Source organism: Tupaia chinensis, unplaced genomic scaffold, assembly GCF_000334495.1.
Source record: "Tupaia chinensis unplaced genomic scaffold, TupChi_1.0 Scaffold000502_1, whole genome shotgun sequence".
Lineage (NCBI taxonomy): Eukaryota > Metazoa > Chordata > Mammalia > Scandentia > Tupaiidae > Tupaia > Tupaia belangeri.
In genome coordinates this window covers 32,992-53,353 of record NW_006160014.1, presented here as the reverse complement: position 1 = coordinate 53,353, position 20,362 = coordinate 32,992, and the positions used below count along the sequence as shown (strand labels likewise).

General features: G+C 37.4%; 1 pseudogene; it reads right to left on the bottom strand.

Annotated features, from left to right (window-relative positions):
* Nucleotides 1–19,829, bottom strand: part of LOC106735731 (solute carrier family 22 member 24-like) — a 117,985-nt pseudogene extending 98,156 nt beyond the window's left edge.
* Nucleotides 19,830–20,362: the final 533 nt, after the last annotated feature.

Below are 20,362 nucleotides of genomic sequence, written 5' to 3'. Positions count from 1 at the left end.
AGCAACCTACCCATTATGCCAACTGGTGGTTCCAGAATAGATTATTTTTTTTTTTTTTTTTTTTTTTGCAGAGATCTATGATTGAGGACATGGTGGAGAAGAAATCTTTGGAAAACCAAGAAATGAAAACAAGTAAGTATTATGAGACATTTTAGATCTTAAATGAATTGTCATGGTAGTGTTTGCCAGAGTTTCAGAAGGATGAATGACTAGGTGGAGCACAGGGCATTTTTAAGGAGGTACTTTAACCATGGATACATGATATTACACTTTTACCAAAACCACTAAAACTGTACAACACGAAGACTGTGTCCCATCGTAAACTATGGACTTTAGTCAATAATGCACTGATACTGGTCCACTGGTTGTGACAAATATACCCCACTAGTACAAGATGTTAATGTTTTGGGAGCCATGTGGGAGAGGGTACATGTAAATTCTGTGTGCTTTCTACTTAATAAGCCTGTAAACCTAAAATTTCTGTACAAATTAAAGCTATGAGTAACAAAATTCTCACAGTAAAGGGACATATATTAAGACGCTAGACTTAAGTGTGGTGTTAGGAAGACTGTGAATCAGGAACTTTATTACTGAGAATAAAAATAGGAAAAAACTGTTAGGTGCTCATGAAGGAGAATTATGGAGTAGTCTGATGAAACAGAGTAGATATACACATGGAAACAAAAGCAGATTTCAAAAATGTAGCAGTAAATGATAACAATAAGACTAACATTGGTGGAGCCTGGATAGGGAATCAGGAAGAGATCTCTGAGGAGATGATGTTTGAATTTGAGTAATTACAAGGTAAGGGCTGAACAACGTACAGGGAAATGAGTATGAGAGGCAGAAGGAGCAGCAAGTGTAAATACTCTGTGGTGGAAACCACTTGATTTGAAAACTAGAAGAGAATGAAGAAAGGTGACAAATAAGTTGAGAAAGCGATGCACAGGCTAGAGTTTACACTGGAAGGACTTGATTAAAAAACTTGGGTTCTATATTTTAATCAATTATTTAAATTTAAATGTACATTTGATCACATATATGTTTACAGTGTACTACATTGCTTTTTCCAGCATGAATATCATGCATATCAGTTCAGACAAACACATTATTATACACATTGTCATCAGCAAATAGCTTTTCAACTTTTTGTCAGTTAAACATACTTTTTTTTCTTCCCTTGTTCCCTTCCCTCCCTGGCTCTATTACCCACCTCTATATCACCTCTATCCTATTATCTCTGGTATTTACCATTGCCCTCCCTGCCACTATACCTTCCAAACTTTCAGTTTCTGCTATAGAGCATAGACAATAGGCATTATATTCAATGGGGACATACCAAGTCTGTTTTCATAATCTGGCCTTCTTCACTTAGCATTAATCTTCCATATTCACCCACTTTGTATCAAATGTCAGGGTTTCATGGTCTTTCATGGCTGAGTAGTATTCCATAGAGTATATATACCACATTTTTTCAATTCATTCATCTATTTTTGGACATTTGGATGGATTCCATGTTCTAGCGCTTGCAAATAATGCTGCAATAAACATGAATGTGCAAGTGTTTTTTCAACTGAGGACTGTTCCTATCCGTTGGGTAAATACCTAAGAGTGGAATTACTGGGCTGTATGGTAGTTCTATTTGTAGGTTTCTGAGGAATCTCCATATCATTCTGCAAAGTGGTTGTACTAATTTGCGTTCCTATCAACAGTGTATAAGAGTTCCCTTTTCATCACAGCCTTGCCAGCACTTATCATCATTTATTTATTTATTTTTTTATTTTAGTCATTCTAACTGGGGTTAAGTGGTATCTCATTGTGGTTTTGATTTGCTTTTCCCTTATGATAAGAGATGTTGAGCATGTTTTCTCATGTTTTGGCGCCATTTGTACATCTTCTTTGGAGAATTGTCTGTTAAATTCACTTCCCTATTTTTAATTGAATTTTTGTGTGTGGATAAGCTTCTTGAGTTCCCTGTATATTCTGGTTATCAGTCCCTTATCTGAGGTATAGTTTGCAACTATATTCTCTCCCACTCTGAGGGTTGTCTTTTCACTCTACTAATTGTTTTGTTTACTGTGCAGAAGCTTCTCAGCCCAATGTAGTCCCATTTGTCTATTTCTGGGACTATTGCCTGGGCATTGGAGGTCTTCTTTAAGAAGTCTTTGCCTACTCCGGGGTCTCCAAGACTTTTTACTGTGTTTTCCACCAGTATTTTTATAGTTTGAGATTTTATGTTTAGAGCCTCGACCCTTTTTTTTTTTTTTTTGAGAGGTTTTCGCTATAGGGCACGAGCGCTTGCCAGACAGACAGAGAGAGACAGAGAGACAGAAAGCGAGAAATCACCCCCAGGGGGGATGGTCATGCCGCAATCCCTTCTCCTCCATTCTCCTCTCGGGACCTTGGGCATGCACGCACATGTGCCCGGCGTGAGTTCTAAGCCACCGGGTCTGGGACGTGTACCTCGGTCGACTACCTGGGAGTCCAGCGACATAGCCATTACGCTAACTGCTGGTTCCTGATCCTCGACCCATTTTGAGTTAATTTTTGCTAGTGGTGAGAGGTAAGAGTCCACTTTCATTTTCTGCAGGTGGCTATCCCGTTCTCCCAGCATCATTTGCTGAAGAGATGTTCTTTTTCCTACAGGATTGTCTTGTGTCCTTCATCAAGGATCATTTGTCTGTATGATTAGGAGTTTATTTGGGGGTTCTCTAATTCTGTTTCATTGGTCGACCTGTTTGTTTTTGTACCAGTACCATGCTGTTTTGATTATCACAGCTGTAATTTAAAATTTTTTCATTTTAATTTATATTTAATCACATATATTGTTACAGTGTACAATATAGCTTTTCTTAGTGTGAATACCACACATATCAGTTAAGACAAATACATTACTATATATACTTGATGATAAAAGCTAACATCAAGAAATAGCTCTTCACTTTTTTATCAATTAAACATACTTTTTGTTTCTTTCCCTGTTTCCCTCCCTCCCTCCATTACCTCCCCATCACCCCATCCTTACTATCTCTAGTAATATGATTTGAGATACAGAACTGAGATACCTCCTTCTTTATTCCCCTTGTACAGTCTTGCTTTGGCAATATGAGACGTTTTATGATTCCTGATAAATTTTATGATTGTTTTTTCTGTTTCTATGAGGAATATCTCTGGCACCTTGACTGGGATTGCATTAAATTTTTAGATTAATTTGGGTAGGATTGACATCTTGATTATAGTAATTCTTCAGTAACATGGGGTGCTTTTCCAATTTTTTTGTATCAGTTTTAATTTCTTTTTCTAGTGTTTCATATTTTTTCCTTGTAGAGATCTTTGGCATCTTTGGAAGATTTACTCCTAGATGTCTTATCGATTTTGTGGCTATTGTAAATGGAATTTCTTTTTTCAGTTCTGTCTCAGTTTGTCCTTTGTTGGTTTATAAAAATGCTATAGATTTTTGTATGTTGATTTTGTATTCTGTCACTTTACTATATTAATTATCACTTCCAGGAGTTTTATTATGTGAGTACTTTTGGATTTTCTACTTTAGAATCATGTCATATATACAAATAGAGATAATTTCACTTCTTTTCCTATTTGGATGCCTTTGATTTGACTCTCTTGTCTAATTGCATTGGCTAGAACTTCTAGTACTAGGAGCGGAGAAAGTGAACAGCCTTGTCTTGTTCATTTTTAGTGGAAAAGTTCAAATCTTTTGAACTTGTCTAATTGCATTGGCTAGAACTTCTAGTACTAAGAGCAGAGAAAGTGAACAGCCTTGTTCATTTTTAGTGGAAAAGTTCAAATCTTTTCTTTATGATGTTAGCTATGGTTTTTCATATATGGTTTTTATTGTGTTGAGGAATGTTCCTATTGTGCCAATTTTGCTGAGTCTTAATCATGAAGAGATCTTGTATTTTATCGAATGCTGTTTCTGCATCGATCGATAGGATCATGTGGTTATTATCTTATCTTTCCTTTTGTTAATGTGATGTATTACATTTATTGCTTTGCATATGTTGAACCATCCATGCATCCCTGGAATAAAGCCTACTTGGTCATAGTGTACAATCTTTTTAATATGCTTTTGAATATGATTTGCTAGTATCTTGTTGAGAAATTTTGCATCTGTATTCATCAGGGATATGAGCCTGAAGTTTTCTTTTTTTGTCTTGTTTTTGTCTGGTTTTGGAATGAAGATGATGGACGCTTCATAGAGTGAATTTGGGAGGATTCTTTCCTTTTGAATTTTTAGAAATAGTTTAAGGAGAATTTGGGATAGTCCCTTCTTTAAGCAGTTTTGTAGAATTCAGAAGTAAAGACATCAGGACCTGGACTCTTCCTTGTTGGGAGACTATGACTGATTATGGGTCCATTCAGACCTTCTATTTCTTCCTGGTTCAGTATTGGTAAGTTGCATGTGTCCAGAGATGTGTCCATTTTATCTAGGTTTTCTTGTTTGTTTGCATACAGTCACTCATATTCTCTGATGATATTTTGTATTTCTGTTACATCCATTGTTATAACACCTGTTTCCTTGCTGATTTGATTTATCTACTTCCTTTCTAGCTAACAGTGTGTCAATTTTGTTTATCTTCTCAAAGATCCAGCTTTTGGTTTCATTTGTCTTCTGTGTAGTTTTTTATTCTCTATTTCATTTATTTCTGCTCGAATCTTTATTATTTCTTTCTCCTGGAATTTTTTTTTTCTTTTTTCTTGGTTTCTCAGTTCTCTAAGTTGTGTCATTAGGCTGTTTTTTTGTCATCTTTCTGCCTTTTTCTTGTGGGCACTCACTGCTAAGGACTTCTCTCTTAGGACTGCTTTTGCTGTGTCCTTTCAGTTATAAACACTTTTTTGTGCATTGTCACTGATTCTTATGAACCTTTTTATTTTAGTCTTAATTTCTTCTCTAGTCATAAAGATACTGAGGGGTAGGGTGTTTAGTTTCCACATGTTTATGTTGTTGATTTCAACTTTGATTCCACTGTTGTAGGACAAGATGCTATATATAGTCTCTATACATTTGAATATGTAAAGCCTTATTTTGTGCCCTATCATGTGGTCAAGCTTCAAAAATGTTCTATGTGGGGGAGAGAAAAATGTATATTTTGTGGCTGTTGGGTGAAATACTCTGTAGATATTTACCAAGTCGATTTCATGTATGATATCATTTAGATCTTGCATCTCTTTGTTTATTTTTTGTCCAGATGACCTGTCCAGAGAAGTCAGTGAGGGTATTGTGATCCCCTACACTTCCTGTGTTGCAGTCTATCTCTCCCTTGAAATCTAACAGTCTGTCTTTGATGAATATAGGTGCTCCACTGTTGGGTGCATAAGTATTTTCAAGTTTTATATCTTATTGGTGAACAAGTCCCTTTAGTGCTATATAAAGTCCCTCTTTGTCTTGTCTTACATCTTTCATCTTAAGCCTATTTTGTCTGATACCAGAATCGCTACTTCAGCCTTTTTTGGGTTTCCATTTGGATACAGTATCTTTTTCCAGCCCTTCAATTTCCATCTATGTGGGTACTTATCAGTGAGGTGCTTTTCTTGTAAGCAGCACATAGATGGCATCTGTCTTTGCATCCATTCAACCTGTCTGTGTCTTTTAATATGATCATATAATCTGTTAACATTCAATATTATTATTGATATTTGTGGATTTATGCATGTCATTTTGTTAACCACATTCTTAGTTGCTTTTTTGTTCTCATATTTCTGTTCGTCTCTCTTTAGTTATCCTGATACAACACTCTCCTCAGTACTTCCTTTAGAGCTGGTCTAGTATTGGTGAATTCCTTCAGTTTCTGTTTATCTGAGAATACTTTAATTTGTTCTTCCCATCTGAAGGATAACCTTGCTAGACATAGTATTTTTTATTGAAATTGTTTTTCTTTCAACCTTTTGAATATATCTTCCCATTATTTCCTTACCTGCATTGTTTGAATTGGATGGTCTGATGTTAGTCTGATGGGATAACCTTTGTAAGTAAATTGATATTTCTCCATTTCCATTTTTAGAATATTGTCTTTGTCTTTTATTTTGACCAATCTGGCTATGATGTACTAGAGGGATAATTTTTTTGTGTTAATTCTATTTTGGGTCTTTTTTATTTCTTAGATCTTAATTTCTCTATGTTTCTATATATTTGTAATATTTTCAGATAGCATTTCATGAAAGAGGTTTTCCATGTCTCTAGCAGAGTCACTTTCTGGAATACACATTATATGAAAATGGGCATTTCATGGTGTCTAGAATTTCCCACATGTTGTTCTCATTTTTTTTCCTTTCTTTCTTCTTTCTTTCTTTCTTTCTTTCTTTCTTTTTTTTCTTTCTTTCTTTTTGGTGAGTTTGTCTATGTTGGAGACTTTGTCTTCAAGGTCGGAAATTATTTTTTCTGCATGGTCTAATCTGCTGTTAATGTTTTCTAATGAGGTTTTAATTTCTTGTGTTGTATTCTTCATTTCCAGAAGTTCTGTTTGATTCATATTTAGGATGTATTTATCTTTATCAAATTCCTCTTTCATGTCCTGAAATGATTTTCTTTTTTATCTTTTTTATGCATCTTTTTTAAACTTATTTTTACATTTTCTACAATCATTTACTTTACATATCAAAAATTTTTAACTCATACTCTATAGTTCTTGACAGTTAATAAACAACTTTCAAAATTTCAAAATACTGAATTTTAAAGATAATGTTCAAAATATTTCTTATAATTTTGTATAATTTTTTGTGACTCTATAAAACAGTAACAGCATGGTTGTAAATATTTTTGAGAACATATTTACATGTCAACTACTCAGATTGTTGAAAAGCAAATGCTCAACACACTAGTCACACATAAACCTTCTCAATTCAGCCCTGCCCAAGTATTCTGTGATATACTGTCTGCTAGCAAAAATCAGTCTCTTTTTCTTCCTTCAAAGACTTTCTCAAGATGATCCTCTGGGGACCAGCAGTTAGCATAATGGCTATGTCACTGAACTCCCATGTAGTCGACCACGATTCGAGTCCTGGACCTGGTGGTTTAAACGCACGCCGGGCGCATGTGCATGTGTGCCCAAGATCCTGAGAGTAGAATGGAAGAGAAGGGACTGCAGTGTGGCTATCTCCCCTGGGGGGTGATTTCTCGCTTTCTATCTCTCTGTCTCTCTCTGTTTTTCTGGTGAGCACACACACCCTATAGCAAAAACCTCTCAAAAAACAAACAAACAAAAAAGATAATCCTCTGGTGTGGTGCTCTTTTGCAATCTCTACTGATTACAGTGCTGGACTGGAAAAGTCCAGGTTATTTTATGTTATAAATTTCTTTATATATCTTCTCTAATCCTCTCTGCCAGGCAAAACTATTTATGGTATCTGGCCCTCTTCCTGAGAGCTTCTTTTAACTTACTTGAGATCCAACTTAGTTCCATAGTTTTCTGATTAATCTTCAGATAAGATATTCCAGTCAAAAACCCAGTCCAATAATGAGTATTTCCCATTTCTGAATCAATGCAACAAGCATTATTGATCTTATGCAAATAACCCTTCTGCCACAGAATAAGGATATTCCCAAATATTTTCCAATTCAAGAGGGGTCAGGAAAAAAGAAAAGTTTGTTGCCATTTAAAGAAATAAACAAGAAAAATATTTTAACATATCGCTGCACCTATCAACAACTGAAAAGAAAGTAAACTGTTTCAATTGGGAAAACAAAGCATAGTAAAAAAAAATCAGTAATGTTTTACTCAAAACTCATAAAATTCTATTTTGCCAGTTCAGTCTTACGTTCAAACTCTCTTCTGTTGAATATGCAGTGTTGCTGTGGTCCAGTCTTTCCATTTAAATCCTGGAAGTTAACATTCTATGTTGTTATTATTTCTTATCCCTGGAACTGTCTGTTTTCTCTTGGATCTCACTGACTTTTGTCACTATGAATATTCCAAAGTCTTTCTCTGGCATTTCTATGTATTCCTCTGTGCTATCCACAACTGGTGAGGGACTACTATGTTTACCTGGGGGAGAGTTACGACCTTGTTTTTTCGTGTTTCTTCAAGATCTGTGCTGGTTTCTAGTCATTTGATGCACTGTTCATTTTTTTCTATTTATTGGAGTAGATCCTGTAGTACTGGTAATAGAAATTTCACCCTTAATTCCCATGTGTGTTTCTATTGTAGGGTTATGTCTCCCAGGTCAGAGCATTTATAGGTAACTTCAAGTGCTTGTCTCCTCTACCAAACATTAAGCTCTTGATGAGGTGGTAGCAAACTAAGGAGACATAACTTAGTGAAGAGGTTCATGTCATGTTCTGCACAAAGCATAGAGCACCTGTTGGTGTACCAAAAGTCCCAAAGTTGCTTCTAGGCCCTTAGTACACACCCATCCAAGGAGGCTTGCCTTGAACTGTCTCAGGTCTCTTGGATTCTATTCTTAGTGTGATAAAATATCCCCAAGTGTCACCTGGTCCTAAGGGAAGAAAGGAAAAAGTCCAAACTTAAGAAGGCACAGATAATGGGGACTTGCAGGTGGCATGGTGGTTAAGGTGCTAGATACTCCTACATGGCCAACCATGGTACAAGTCCAGGACCTGGTGGCTTGCTTTCTCACTTTCTCTCTCTCTCTCTGTGTGTGTGTGTGTGTGTGTGTCTCCCTATGGTCAAATTAAAATAAATGAATGAATAAATTAAATAAGTAATTCTCTTTTTTAAAAAAATAAGGCACAGATAAGCTCAGAATATGGAAAAATGTGTAATCTTAACAGGAGTCAAATATTAGCAAAAGATTATTCTTTTTTGTTACAATTTTTTAAAATTTTATTTCAAGTTTTTTAATACAATCATGCTATTTAGCTTGCGAAGTGAATATTCCAACATGTGTACATTTCTCTCCAGTCCAGTTGATAATACAATAAAGTTATCTTCAACAGATAACACCCCATTTCTTTGTCCCTTGATGCTATGCCTCTCTGTTTTTCTCCTTAATGTTCTTCCTCAGACTCTACTCCTTCACCTATCCCCTTCCCACTCTATATGTGGTATTCACAACCATTTACTGTGTTTCTATATCCTTTAGTCATTCCGTTTCTATCATAGTGTGACACTCAGTATATTAAATGGAGACATGCAATGTCTGTCCTTCATAGCCTGGCATGCTTAACTCAGCAGTAAATCTTCCATATTCATCCACTTTCTGTCAAAAGCCAGAATCTTGTTTTTTATGGCTGAGTAGTATTCCACAGAGTATATGTGCCACAGCTTTTCAATCCATTCATCTGTTCATGGGCATTTGGGTTGGTTCCATGTCTTAGCAATTGTGAATAATACTGCAATAAACATCGATGTGCAAGCATTTTTTTTTATTAAGAATTCTTCTGTCCTTTGGGTAGATACCAAGGAGTAGGATTGCTGGATCATATGGTAGTTCTATTTATAGATTTTTTAGAAATATCCAAATTGTTCTCCACAGTGGCTGGACCAATTTACTTCCCACCAGCAGTGTAAGAGAGTTCCCCTTTCACCACACCCTCACGAGCACTTACCATTTTTTGTGATTGAATCTTAGTCATTCTGACTGGGGTTAGGTGGTATCTCATTGTCATTTTGATTTGCATTTCCCTTACAATGAGGTCTGTTGAGCATTTTTTCATATGATTTTGGCTAGTCATATGTCATCCTTAGAGAGTGCTTTTTTTTTTTTCAAACTCATTCTCCCATACTTTCTTTTTTCCTTTGGAGAGGTTTTTGCTATAGGGCGTGTGTGCTCGCCAGACAGAGAGAGAGAGAGACAGAGAGACAAAAAGTGAGAAATCACCCCCTAGGGGGGATGGCCACACTGCAATCCCTTCTCCTCCATTCTCCTCCTGGGATCTTGGGCACGCACGCACACGCGCCTGGCGTGAGTTTTAAGCTACTGGGTCTGGGATGCGAACTGTGGTCAGCTACATGGGAGTCCAGTGATATAGCCATTACGCTAACTGCTGGTCCCTCTCCCATCCTTCAGTAAGGTTGATCATCTTTTTGGGGAGCATAGCTGCTTGAGTTCCTAGTGTATTCTCGTTATCAGTCCCTTATCTGATGAATAGTTTACAAAAATATTTTCCCATTCTGAGGTCTGTCAATTCACAGTAATTACTGTGTCTTTTTGCCATGCAAAAACTTCTTAGTCTGATGTAATCCCACTTGTCTATTTTGGGAATTATTGACTGTGCTTTGGGGATCTTATTTAAGAAGTCTTTGCCTACCCCAATGCCTCCCAGAGTTTCTCCAGTGTTTCCCAGGAGGAGTTTTATAGTTTGAGGTCTTAGGTTTAGACCTTTGATTCCCCCTTGAGTTTATTTTTGTCAATGGTGAGAGGTAGGGGTTCAGATCCATCTTCCTGCAGGTGGATAACCAGTTTTTCCAGCACCATTTGCTGAAGAGGTTTTCCTTTTTTCCCTGAATTGACTGGTACCCTTTGTCAAAAATCAGTTGACTGCATGTTTGGGAATTTATTTCTAGGGACTCTATTCTGTTCCATTGGTCCACCTGTCTGTTTCTGTGCCTCTACCATGCTGTTTTGATTACCACAGCTTTGTAGTATATTTTTGGGTCTGTGAGTGAAATGCCACCCACTGCACTCTTCTTGTGCAGGATTGTTTTGGCAATACGAGGTCTTCTGCGATTCCAGACAAATTTTATGATTGCCTTTTTTAGGTCTGTAAAGAATGTGTCTGGTACTTTTATTGGAATTGTATTAAAATATGTAGATTAATTTGGGTAGAACTGCCATTTTGATTATATTAATTCTTTCAGTCCAGGAACATGGGATGTCCTTCCATTTTTTTGTGTGACTTTCAATTTCTGACTTCTTTGGTTAGGGTTATTTCTAGATATCTTTTTTTTGTGTGTGTCTATTGTAAATGAAATTGCTTTCTTCAATTCTGCTTCATTTTATTCATTATAGGTGTACAGAAATGCTGTAAAATTTTGCATGTTTATTTTGTATCTTGCCTCTTTACCATATCCATTTATTACTTCCAGAAGCTTTGTTTTGTTTTTGGTGGAATTCTTTTGGATTCTCTATGTATATAATCATATCACCTGCATATAGAAATAGTTTTACTTTTCCTTTCCCTATTTTAATGCCTTTTATTTTATTCTCTTTTTCTCTTGTCATTGATTTCCATGAAGCTTTTGATTTCAGTCTTTATTTCTTTAGTAGTTGTGAAGTCATTCAGGAATAGGTTTTTAGTTTCCATGTAATTGAGTATTTTTGAGGATTTCTACTGAAATTAAAATCAAGTCTAATTCCATCATGCTCAGAGAACATGCTGGATATAGTTTCTATGCCTTTGAATCTGTCAGGGCTTGCCTTGTGCCGTATCATGTGGTCAATCTTCAAAAAAGTTCCATGTGGGGGTGAGAAAAAAGTGTATCTTGTGGTTTTTGGGTGGAAGGTTCTATAGATGTCTGTTAAGTCCATTTAATTTATGATATCATTTAGATCCTTTATCTCTTTACCTATTTTTCATCTAGATGATCTGTCCAGAAGGGATAGTGTGATGCTGAGGTCTCCAACAATTAATGTGTTGCAGTCTATCTCTCCTTTTAGATCTAACATCCTTCCCTTCATGTATTTGGGGGCTCCTATGTTAGGTACATAGATATTTATGAGCTTTTATCTTCTTGATTGATTGATGCTTTTGCTATAATATAGTGACCTTCTTTGTCTCTTTGAACAGTTTTTGTTTTAGAACCTACTTTGTCAGAAATTAGTATTGCAACTCCAGCACTTTTTTGGTTCCCATTTTCATGAAAAACCTTTTCCAACCCTTCACTTTCAGTCTATGTATGTCTTTATCCATGAGGTGGGTTTCCTGTAGGCAACAGATAGAGTTTCTGTTTTTTAAATCCATTCAGCTAGTCTCTGTCTTTTGATTGGAGAATTTAATCCATTAACATTCAATATTATTATCAATATTTCTGGACTTGTCCCAACATTTACATTGTCCATTGTCTTCGTTGCCTTTTATTCCTTTATTTCTGGCTGTTCATTTTTTTTTTTTTTTTTGGGAGGTTTTGCTTTAGGGGGGGTGCTCCCCCCGACGTCAGAGAGATAGAAAGTGAGAAATCACCCCCCAGGGGGGATGGCCATGCCGCAATCCCTTCTCCTCCATTCTCCTCTCAGGATCTTGGGCACGCACGTACATGCACCCGGGGTGAGGTTTAAGCCACCGGGTCCAGGACGTGAACCCCGGTCGACTACATGGGAGTCCAGTGACATAGCCACTATGCTAAATGCTGGTCCCTCTGGCTGTTCATTCCTTAGTTTTCCTGGAACAGTACTCTCTTCATGGTTTCTTGAAGAACTGGTCTGATGTTAGCAAATTCTTTCAGTTTCTGTTTTTCTGAAAAGATTTTAACTTTTTTTGAGACCAGCAGGACCCTCCCCTCTAGAAAGACTGGCCACCATTCTCCAGCAGAGCCTCAGTTCCATCTCCAGGCCCCTAACCAGCAAGAGATGTTGAGGCAGGGGCACCACTGCCCCAGCCGCAGCTCCAGCTCTCCCAACTACAGGATCCTCCCCTCTAGAAAAGTAGGCAGGGTTTTCTTGCTCTTCTTCTTTATTTTGTTAATTTCCTACTCTTCCTTGCCCCACAAACTGGTCTCTGCTCTCTAACAGAGCCCTACTTCCATCACCGGAACCCTGGCGAAATACTTTTTAAAAATTCTCCTTCATACTCTTTTCTTTCCTCGTATATTATCGTATCCTTCTCATCCTCCACCGTTTCAGAGGGACTACACAGGTCTAGAATTACAGTTCTGACATGCCCTAGTATTGAAATGTTTCCTGGAATCCTCCCTTTTACTGAACCACCTGCAAAAAAGGAGATACTGCTGTTTAGACACCTGACTAGAATACTCTTGAGACCACATTGCTAAACACAACAGAAGAGAGACTTCAGCACACATCAGGCCACAGCAAAAGGGAAATACACTTGCTCCTAGTCGAAGAAACACTCTCCTAAGAGTTATTCAAAAGTGAATATATCTCCCAATGGCTAGAAGTAGAAAAGCCTCAGGTCTGAAGAAACCCGGAAATATGTCTCCATCAAAAGAACACAGTGACTCCCTTCATCTCTCAGAAAAACAGAGGAAATTACTAAAGTGTCATAGAAAGAATTTAGAACATTTATGGTGACAAAATTCTGTGAGTTGAAACAGAAAGGAGACAATGAACTACAGAAGATCCATAGGAAGTTCTTCCACAATATGAAAGAAGAAATGGACACTCTAAGAAAGACTCAGATGGAACTATTAGTGATGAAGTCTGTAATACAGGACATCAAAAAGTATTAAAAGTTGATTAGAACCTGCAGAAGATCAAATCTCTAACTTAGAAGATAAAACTTCTGACCTAGAAAATAAAACACCAAAAAGATAGATAAAATAACAACAACAACAACAAACAATATGCAAGAAATACTAGATTCCATTAAATGTCCAAACATCCAAATAATTGGCATCCCAGAAGGTGAAGAAACTAATAAGGGCATAGAAAATCTATTTCATGAAATCCTGGAAGAAAATTTCCCAAGTCTAGAAAGACACTCACACACCCAGACTCAAGAAATATAAAGGACCCCAAATAGAATCAACCCAAGAAGCTCTTCCCCAAGGCACATCTTAGCCAGACTGGCCAAGACCACATATAAAGACAAGATACTAAAATTGGCAAGAGGAAACCACAAGTGACTTGCAAATGTCAGGCCATCAGGCTAACACTGGGTCTCTCAACAGAAACAATGCAAGCAAGGAAAGAATGGGAAGACATATTGAAACTGTTAATAGAGTAAAAATTTCAACCAAGATTATTATATCCTGCAAGATTATCTTTCATATGGGAAAAAATAAGATTAAAATCCTTTTTTATGGGGGGAGGTTTTTGCTATAGGGCGCATGTGCTCGCTGGAAAGACAGAGAGAGACAGAGAGACAAAAGGCAAAAAAATCACTCTCCAGGGGGGATGGCCACACCGTAATCCCTTCTCAGCTGGAGCTGGGGCTGGGAGTAGTGGTGCCCCTAATGCAACATCCCTTACTGGCTGGGAGCCTGGAGATAGAACTGGGGTTCAGTTAGACAGCAGAGACCTGTCTGTGGGCCAAAGAGGAGTAGGAAGTAGAAGAAGAGAAAAACAACAACAAAAACCTGCCTACCTTTCTAGAGGAGAGGGTCGTGGGGTTGGGAGGGCTGAAGCTGGGGCTGAGGGCAGTGGTGCCCCTGCCCCAATGTCCCTAGCTGTCCAGGGTCCTGGAGATGGAGCTGGGGCTCTGCTGGAGAGCAGAGGCCAGTCTGTGGGGGAGGGAGGAGTAGGAAATTAACTCCCAAAAAACGCATAAAATATTTATTCTAAAGGAATGAGCCACACATTTTCAGTGGGTTTCTAACAGAAAGGAGGAGGTTATTTGTCAGAAATACAGAGGTCCTGGGACCAGCAGTTAGCTTAATGGCTATGTTGTTGGACTCCCATGTAGCCGACCGTGGTTTGCATCCCGGACCCAGTGGCTTAAACTAACGCCGGGCATGTGTGAGTGCGTGCCCAAGATCCCAAGAGGAGAATGGAGGAGAAGGGATTGCACACCCCCTGGGTGTGCCCTGGGGAGTGATTTCTTGCTTTCTATCTCTCTGTCTCTCTCTGTCTTTCTGGCGAGCGCACGTGCCCCATAGCAAAAATCTCTCTCTCAAAAAAAAAAAAAAAAAAAAAAAAGAAATACAGAGGTTCTTTCATTTGATAGGGGGTTGAACTTGATAACTTCTAAAGTTCCTTTACTATCTTCCAAAGTATCCCTTTTCTATTTTAGATATGATAGGGTTGTCTTAAACATCTAAACCACCGGTATTGAAATCAGTCCTTACAACTGCATCCTGACTGCCAATATTACCTCCTACCCAACTATCCTCCCAACCCAACTACTACCACCATTTCTATATTCCTAATTGAACCTTTTATTGAAGTTGAAGTTACACACACAAAAACTGTGCATATCATATGTTTACAAGTTTAATAATTTTTTACAAAGTAAATTTACTCATCTAACCAGACATATGTAAAAAATAGAACAACACTCTTAACACGAAAAGCCCATCTTGTTCCTCTCCCAGTTTTATCTAGGATATCAGAAAGATACCATGATTTTGAACACTATTGATTGGCTTGCCTGATTTTGATCTTGGTAAAAATTAGAATCATACAGTATATAATCCTGTCATGTGTTTCCTCCATGTTGTTGCATGTAGTGATAATTTGTTCTTTCTAATTACTGAATTGTGGAGAGCAATCCATCTGAAAACATGTGATTAAAACATGTGGCTTGTAGACACATGCAGAAATGCTCTGGGAACCAAGGGCATGTTTTTTCTATAAAAATTAGGAACTGATGTAACTGCTTGATACTTTTATCGCCCCTAGCTTTTAACATATAAAATAACATTTGAACATACATTTCTTTTTCTTTAGACAATTGTGTTTTTATGTTTTACACTCAACAATAATAGAATCCATTCCTTTTTATGCTTTATTATTTTTTATTTTTTTATTTATTGTTTTACTCTGGTATTTTTTTTACTTTGGTTATTTGTAAATTTTTTTTTCTTTTTTTTTTGAGAGATTTTTGCTATAGGGCGCATGCGCTCGCCAGATAGACAGAGACAGAGAGATAGAAAGCGAGAAATCCCCCCCCAGGGGGGAAGGCCACGCCACAATACCTTCTCCTCCATTCTCCTCTGGGAATCTTGGGCATATACGCACATGCGTTCAGCATGAGTTTAAGCCACTGGGTTCAGGACTCGAACCGTGGTCGACTATGTGGGAGTCCAGCGACATAGCCATTACGCTAACTGCTGGTTCCGGTATTTTTAAATTTTTAAAAATTCTTAATTTATTTTATAGGATTTTTACTTTAATCAATAATATTTGGTTGGCTTTAAGAGTGTCTATTCGCTTGACTTTTTCCCTGTACTCAGGCCCCACGTTTGGTACCACTTTGTTGGGTCTAGTTTGGCATGAACACGTTATTTTGAGTGGGAAAGGCTGTGGATTAGAAATAGATGTAATAATCAATACACTAAGACATACAAGTATAGAAAAGCGAGGATTGAGTGGGCACCGCCTTTTTGAAGGAGAAGTTGCGACTAGAATCAGCCTTAGGTTTATTTTTCTAAAGGGCAGAAAATGGGATGTAAAGAGAATGGGGAAGAAGGAAGTGGAATATAAAGAGAATAGGGGAGGAGAAACTGGAATGTAATGCCAGTTATTTTTGGATGTAAATTGTTTGAAGATGTGAAAATGGCTGGTACCCTATAATTTCTCTGATCTTTTTGGGGGGACAACTTGATAAATGCTTGTGACTTTTTTTAGCCCAATAGTGGGCAGTATCAGGGTATTGGGTATTAATAACTACAGGAAGATAACCATTGACAGATACTGTTTTTGTATGTAGATGCTTTTTAATAGCCCTGCTAGAGTAGCTTACAGAAGCATGTTTCTGCCTGTGTCTACAGGTCACATAATTTAATAACGTTTTCAGAGTGGCTGCTCTCTAAACTGAATAGAAACTTTTATAAATATACTACAATTTATTTTTTATTTTACTATTGATAGGTATTAATTTGAAGCTATGCTCCAAGAAAACTTACTTATTCTTATTCACATTTTTTATTAGACTGTTGTATTCATTCATTTATTCATCTACTCATTTACTCACTATGCTATTTGAATTAGTGGTACACTTGCTTGACTAACTCCGAACATTAAGAGAAAATTAATTTCTGACCCAGAAATCTATACAGGTAATATTTAACTGTGATAAAACCAAAGGTCACAATTTTAACTAAGACTACCAGATGGCATTGAACATCTAAGGTCCCCTCAATACTCTTGAGGACACTACTTGGATGATAGCAATGACTAACTCTCTCCTCCAAGAGATTTTCCATGGTATAGGAGGCCCTGAACTTCTCATCCCAAACTCCATCATCCTAGGATTTATTTATTTATTTATTTGAAAGCTTTTTGCTGTAGGGTGTGTGATCTCGTCAGAGAGTCAGAGAGACAGAAAGTGAGAAATCATCCCCTTGGAGGGTAGTCACATCTCAATCCCTTCTCCATTCTCCTTTCAGGATCTCAGGCACACATGCATGTGCTCCCAGCATGAGTTTTAAGCCGTCAGATCCAGAACTTGAACTATGGTTGACTATGTGAGAGTTCAGTGGCTTAACATTATGCCATCCACTGGTCCTTTATCCTAGGTTCTTAATATGATTAACCTTACATGGTTGCAAAAATTACTTTAAAAAGTCATTTCACAAGGATCACCATCCAGGTTTCAGATGCAATGTCTTACCATACCATGAGTTCCACGCTATTATGAGACTTTCAGACTTTATAATGATGACTACCCATTGTACATGTGCACCTACTTGGCAGGTAGGAAATGATAACCAGTCTAAAAATGTCCATAATAATTTATTTCACAGGGTCTAAGGGGTTCAGACCAATGCTAAGGCCAGTAACACAGTGTCACAAATTTGTGCTTTCAAAGATACAGGTAGTATCTGTCTCAAAACCACTTCCTCTTCCTGCATTGAACCAACTCCTACTCATAAGCCTTGTATCCTGTACTCTTCTCTAAAAATGCCCTTCTTGACATTTTATTGAGTCTGACTTAAATGTATTTCTCTGTCCTTCCTCATGCAGTACAATGAATAGATTTTTCACACCAAACTATAATCTCCAGTTCACGTACTAAGCATTCATTATTATTACTATTATTTTTAGAGAGATTTTTGCTATAGGACAGGTATACTCGCCAGAGAGGCAGACAGAGACAGAAAGCAAGAAATTATCCTCCAGGGGGAATGGCCACACTTCAATCCCTTCTCCTCCATTCTCCCCTCGGGATTTTGGGCATGCACCCACATGTGCCCAGCGTGAATTTCAAGCCTCTTGGTCCGGGACCCAAACTGCGGTCAACCATGTGAGAGTCCAGTGATGTAACCATTATGCCATCTGCTGGTCTCAATCAGCTGGTTGGGCACTGGTTTCTCACATGGCCAACTGTGGTCCTGAACCTGGCAACTTGCTTTCTCATTCATATTAATTTTAATAAGCACTCATTAGTTTAAGCTGTCTGGAGTAAAAAACAGAGCTCAACACGTAGCACAATGTAAAGTACTTAGAGATCATTAAAGATTTCAAAATTAAAAGAATGAATGTATCATCTTAGCATCCTAAAAGAGAGTTGATATTCACTTGTCTGAAAGATAGCCAAATATCAGACCTCCTAGCAGTGAATCAGTCATAAACAGGAGTGGAACCATTGATTTTAGTGACTGAGATTTACATACCAAGTCCCACTGAAAGAGAAGGCAAGCAGTGCAGCATAATCTTAGAGCAGTTTAAGCTCGGCAGTGAAAACTCCTACATGTGAAGTACATTATCCTTTGCTATCTCTCCAGCTTCATGTAGAACTTCCTCTCTAGCTTCAGGTAGAACCACTGGCCTCTGGTAGTCCCACATTCTAAAATACTGAGTGGTTTCAACCTTTGAAACACAGCTGGCTCTTTCTCACACCTCATAACCTCTCAACAGTCTGTATCTATGTGTCTACATAGCTTTATTCTATATATCATGTTTATATGTATCTACATATTTTTATTCATTTTTCCTTCACACTTCCAATAATAACAGTAGTCATTATTAACTTCTATACATTCTTTATATACTATAATTAAAAACAAATAAGGATAATAATTTAAAAAGCTTCAGTAACCAAAATTAAGAAAATGTATAAACCTTAATTCTACAGGAAAGCTTCCTTTATCATGTAGGTAATTTTATGACTGCATGTGACACCACTTTATACGTTATAATTCACATTTTATAACTCTCATCTATGGTCACAGAGTGAGTCACTTGAAGACCTCCACAACTATTGATGCCTGGATCCTATGCCCAGAGGTTCTGATTTACTTGCAGTTTTGCAATGAGTATTGATAACCACGGACCTAACCCATTTGCCTAATAGTATTCTAATTATTTTTAAAACTGTAGGTCTTTCTTACTACATTAAATAATGTAGTAGCCCTCTTATGTTAATTTAAAAAAAATATTTAATGAATGTATTATTATATTTTAAATTTGCTACAGGGCATGCATGCTCAGCAGAGAGAGAGAGATAGTGAGAAAGCAAGTTCCCAGGTTCAGAATTTGAACCACAGTTGGCCACGTGGGAATCCAGTGTCCAAACCATCATGCCACCTGCCAACCCATTTAGTTTTGATTCATCAGTATCAATACTAATACACTTCACAACATTGTAGTATAGTTAACTAATCTATATTTGCTAGAGAAATGAAGAAAGGGCAGAATACAGTAGTCATCTGAAGACTAAATACATAAAGCAAGTCAATTCTTTGTGTTAACTCCAAATGCTTCAAATAAGTAGAAGATTTAAATAGGGCCTCTTACTTCACACAGTGAAGAGGAAGGAACTTTGATCATACACCCAACCATTTACACAGGTCTCAGTGTCTGGCTCACTCATGTTGGTGAAGATTCTATTCAGGTGAAGGAGCTGCCATTAGTGGATGGATAATGTGGTGACACTTCTCTGGCCTCAGATTTGAGTCCATTGGAATAGAGATTCTCATGAGAGCATCTTTGCTGAGGATATCTGTGTCATTACCAGAAACAATGTCATTGTTGAGGATGTGGACCCAACAGTGATGGCTAGGGATGGCTGCAGCGAAGTTCTCCAGTAGAATATGACAGTATACTAGGATATTGGCAATACAGAAGAAACTCATCTGAAGAATCTAGAATCTCCTCAGGTTTCTGCGTTATTCTGGGAGCACTTCAAAAGCCACCGAGGCTAGTTCTTTGCTGTAATAAAAATAGAGACTAACGATCCCTCAATCAACTCCTAGACTTGCATCATTAAACAGACCCAGAGCCCCATGAAAGGAAAGGTTATATCCCTTTCATGAGCAGGAGTTAAAAGATATTACGTGTAATTTTTGTGTTTTCACAATGTCAGACATTTATTTGTGATTTAAACAAACTCAAATCAGCAATCACAGCCAATGGGTAAGATTCAGGTCCTGGCATGAGAGTAGCAACTAGAGTAAAACTAAAAACCAAACTTCAGTGCATATAAGACTCAGCTGATCCCCAGCTAGGGGCTAAATCCTAATACTCTTGTATATATTACTCATATAACTATGTACTTTCATATTAGCTTATATAATTAACATTTAAGCATTACACACACATACAATACAGTTAACTGGAGAAAAAAAAGACAAGGAAAGAGAGGTTAACCAGACAAGTCTCAAGTCTT